The sequence below is a fragment of the Saimiri boliviensis genome, chromosome 6 (assembly GCF_048565385.1).
Source record: "Saimiri boliviensis isolate mSaiBol1 chromosome 6, mSaiBol1.pri, whole genome shotgun sequence".
Taxonomy (NCBI): domain Eukaryota; kingdom Metazoa; phylum Chordata; class Mammalia; order Primates; family Cebidae; genus Saimiri; species Saimiri boliviensis.
The window spans coordinates 122,720,168-122,725,118 of record NC_133454.1 but is presented as its reverse complement, the minus strand read 5'-3'; the positions used below and the strand labels follow the sequence as shown (position 1 = coordinate 122,725,118).

At 38.2% G+C, this 4,951-nt stretch overlaps 1 non-coding gene across 1 annotated transcript; it reads left to right on the top strand.

Annotated features, from left to right (window-relative positions):
* The first annotated feature begins 4,371 nt into the window (after window positions 1-4,371).
* Window positions 4,372-4,474, top strand: LOC120364762 (U6 spliceosomal RNA). The gene has a single exon (XR_005579909.1). It is a non-coding gene; the product is annotated as a U6 spliceosomal RNA (small nuclear RNA).
* The last annotated feature ends 477 nt before the right edge of the window (window positions 4,475-4,951 follow it).

Genomic DNA, 4,951 nt, shown 5'->3' with positions numbered 1-4,951 from the left:
AACAGTTGAAATAGTTAACATGACACAATGTAAATTAAAACAGGGCCTCAAGGATTAAAATTGACTATATAAACACTAATCAATAAAGGGGAGATTCTCCCCACTGCTTCTCCACTTGGCAGGCTAATTTTGCCTGTTCTTAAATCTAAAAACAATGAATGAAAAGACTTCATGATGGATTACTACAGTCTTAATGCTATAGTTCCATCCCCCAAGGCTCCCATATGCAATATCCGATATTATTGAAATTACCGATTTTGGCCAGTTGTAGTGACTCACACGTATAATCCCAGTGCTTGGGAGGACAAGGAAGATTGTTTGATGCCAGGAGTTCGAGACCAGCCTGGGAAACATAGCAAGACTCTATTTCCCACCCACCCCCTTACCCTATACACTAGCCAGGTGTGATAATACAACTCCTCAGGAGATTGAGGCAAGAGGGTGGTTTGAATCCAAGAGCTCAAGGCTGTGGTAAGCTATGATGACACTGAACTCTAGCCTGGGTGACAAAGGGATACCCCGTCTTAAAACAAAATTACAGATTCTATTCAATCAGTAACCAGTAAATATTTGCTCTTCTTGATTGCCTAACATGCTCTGTTCAGTGTATATTTCGGCAACCTCTCAGCCAAAGTTTGTGTCAACCTCTGAAGGTCTGCAGGGTCACAATAAACCTCTTCCTTATGTGGGATACTCACAATGTCGCCACAATTTCATTTATTTATTTATTATACTTTAGTTCCAGGTACATGTGCAGATTGTGCAGGTTTGTTACAAGCCATGGTAGTGGTTTGCTGCATCCATCGCCCCATAATCCACATTAGGTATTTTTCCTAAAGCTATCCCTCCCCAATCCCCCCACCCCCTGCTATTCCTCCCTAGCCCCCCACTCCCAGGCCACAGTGCATGATGTTCCCTTCCCTGTGTCTGTGTGTTCTCATTGTTCAACATGCACTTATGAGAGAGAACATGTGGTGTTTGATTTTCTGTTCTTGTCAGTTTGCTGAGAATGATGGTTTCCAGCTTCATCCATGTTCCTGCAAAGGACATGAACTCATCTTTTTTTATGGCTGCATAGTATTCCATGTTGTATATGTGTCACATTTTCTTTATCCAGTCTATCATTGCTGGGCATTTGGGTTGGTTTCAAGTCTTTACTATTGTGAACAGTGCTGCAGTATAAAACTTTGTCATCACACACAGTCTTTACAGGCAAGATCTTGAAGATATTCATCTTTCTCCAGGAACATATGTATGACATTGCTTTGAGGAAATCCTCCTCCAAGGAGAATCATTTGACACACTCATTAAGAATACAGAAGTCTGGTATTTCTTAATATACTGGGGTTTCTAGTTCCAACATATCCTCATTTACAAAAATTTATTTACAAATTAAAATCAACAGGCACTCCTGTGCCTCAGAAACTTCTTTACTGTAGAGTCACTGGCAAGTTCTTTTTATGTCTCATGGAGTATCTAAACCATTTTTGGGGTGGTCATCAATTTCTCTGGGGCTTCTGATAAAACAAAACAAAACAAAACAAAAATCACAAAACTGTCCCTCTTGGCTTCATGTCACATACCATAAAAACAATAAATGACTATCTGGTTGGCTTTCCTGGAAATAGAAGACCTCACAGATCCTGATCCTGTGGACCTTTGTACACAGCTCCCATTATCTGGGTACTGAAAACAGTACCCCACAAGTTTGGCATGGCTACTGAGGCCTCCCTAAGACAGAAGCCAAGTCTGGCCCCTCTGGTATATTCCACTTGCAGGAGGAGGTGGCCTCCTCTGTCCCTAGTCCTTTGCCAGGTGCCAGCATATGGGAGGAGTTCACCCCTTCCCCAGGCCTTTTGACTGTCTGGAAATGTTCATGGGGTGAATTGAGTAAATAGTAATGGGAGTTTGTAGACTGTGCAAACAGCACTGCAACCATCTTACATCATGGAGCTTAGTGCAATGTGACCAATTTCCCAGGATGTCCCTAATAAATAATGGGGCCTAAAAAAAAAAGACGCATGGCCAAACACTTGGCAGTTGTTTTAGCATCAGGTGCCCTGGTCAACAAATGATCTGATTTTCACATTAATTATTAACTATGTGGCCATTACCTAAAAATGATCTCCTTAAAGATAAAAAAATAAAAAAGACTCTGGGAATCTCTTGTCTCACAGATGCTCAAAATATAAATCAAAATCACACATGTCTCTGTATACTAAGGCCAGACAAAATAAAAAGGCCTTTGTAGGACAGTCCTTGTTGCCTTCAATTTTGCGTATATTACTGGTAGTAAGTAAGACACACATTTCACTTTTTAAAATTATGCTTTAAGTTCTGGGATACATGTGCAGAACATGCAGGTTTGTTACATAGGTAAACACATGTCATGGTGGTTTGCTGTACCAATCAACCCGTCATCTACATTAGATATTTCTTCTAACGCTATCCCTCTTCTATTCCCCCACCCCTCAACAGGCCCTGGTGTGTGATGTTCCCCTCCCTGTGTCCATGTGTTCTCATTATTTTTCACTTCTTAAAATACACAATTCTGGGCTCTTAAAAGAGACATTAAATAGAATGTTCTTTTACTTGAAAGGTCCCTGAAAACCAGTTTACCTGAGAGACATAATGGTCTACTCAAACAACTCCTTTTCAAATTCTTGTCCTATAATGAAACTAAGTCAATTTCTCTTTTCCTAAAGATCATATCTTTACAAATGTTTTGTCTTGTTTTCATCCTACAAAGGCTAAAGGTTGGAGCAATGGCTCATTAGCCATAGATCACCCCACAGCCAGGTAGTTGCTCATCTGAAATATGACCCATTTAAAACTAAGCTTATTCCAAAAAACAAAAGCCCTGTCATGTGCAGCTGCATGCCATTCTGTTGACTGTTGGTTTTGTAGTGCTGGTTTGGGCACTCTCACCAGTTTGCAATTTGGAGATCCACATTAACTTGAGTAGTTACTCATTTTAAAATGTATCCAAATCCCACATCCCAGATGACATCATCCCAACCCAAGGACTCACTGTGGCAGGTAATTTGCTGCCTCTGCTAGAGACTACTTCCCTTTTACACTAAAATCTCCACCCAACCATGCCCATGGAGTACCTCTCCTAAGGCACAAAATGAACAGAGGACTTTTTTGCTATTCTTTCAGGACTTACTTTCTGCTTAGCCATCAATCCTAAAATACTCCTTGCTTTCTGCTAAAATGCACAATTGTTCAATCCTTGAACTAGGGATATCTTTTTATTTATTTAGGCCTTTTAAAATTTCTCTTAGCAAGAAAGAAGATCACAAGCAGAAGAAAGGTGAGCACAGTATAATAATATATTTTGAGAGACAGAAAATTACATTTATATAACTTTTATTATAATATATTATAATTATTTTTTATTAGTTATTGTCTTTAATCTCTTAATGTGCTTGGTTTATAAATTAAATTTTATCATGGGTATGTGTAGGAGAAAACATAGCATATACAGGATTTGGTACTAACCACAGTTTCAGACACCCACTGGGGATCTTGGAACACATCCCTTGTATCTAAGAGGAGACTACTATGTAGTACACAGCTCTTTCTAGGGAAAGCTTACTCACTCATTTTTCCACATGTTGGGTGGAGTCAGGCAGAGATAGATTCCTGGTTTCTGGAAGGAGGAAAATAAGATTAGAAAGAAAGAAGAAGATTCCATATATGGTCTTGGTCAAAGGGAGCAAAATACACCATTGCACCATTAGTGTTATTAACAGAAGAGCCAGGGCTTCCCCGCTACTATCAGATGGTAAATTGATTCCTTCAACTGTTGTGTTTTTGGGATGCAAACAATATACAAGATATAGTCAAAACCCACACATGTAATTTGTGTGTTTTAAATTTATTTTTTGTTTTGTTTTTTTTTACTTAGAAACAGAAAAAGACTGTATGTTCTCACTTATAACTGGGCTAAACAATGGGTACACCTGGAAATACAGAAGGGAATAATAGACATTGGAGAGTCCAAAGAATGGGAAGATAGGTAGGTGTGATTAATGAAATACTACATTGGGGATAATGTACACTATTCAGGTGAGAGATATGCTAAAAGCCCAGGCTTCATGACTGTGTAATATATCAATGTAAAACAGCTGCACTTGTACCCCAAATTCATAAAAAATTCAATTTATTTTAAAAATTTTAAAACTCACAAATTACATGTGTGAGTTTTTTGATTATGGGAAACAACACAGCAAAGTGATTACATACATGGGAATTGTCAGCACACCCTTGGGTTGAGATTTCCTTTAACAAGTACTTGCTATTTTTGTCATGTCCACAACTGTTTTAAACTCACTTTATTCAATTTAAAAACACTGTCACCCATGCTCACTTTGGCACTGCATATAATAAAATTGGAATGATACAGAGAAGATTAGCATGGCCCCTCTGCAAAGATGACATGCAAATTTGTAAAACATTTCATAGCTTTATGAATTATTGGCATTCCTAAGAGCAGGAGAAAAAGTAAACAACCTGGAAAACATATTTGAGGGATTAATACAAGAAATTTTTTCTAATATTGATACAGAGGTACAACTAGGATCAAAAACCTCACAAACTGATATTGTCCTTGAATGTAAACAGTCTAAACTATCCACTTAAAAAGTACAGAGTAGTAAGTTGGATAAAAATGCAAGACCCATCTGGTCTGCTGTCTTCAAGAGATCTATCTCACATATAATTACATCCACAGGCTCAAAGCAATGGGTTGGAGAAAAATCTATCATGAAAATGTGAAATGAAAAACAGCAGGGTCACTATTATTCTGTCAGATAAAACAGACTCTAAGCCGACAAGAGTAAAAATGGGAAAAGAAGGACATTACATAATAATAGAGAGCTCAATTGAAAAGAAGTCTTAACTATCCTAAACCTATATGCACTCAACATTGGAGGACACAGATTTG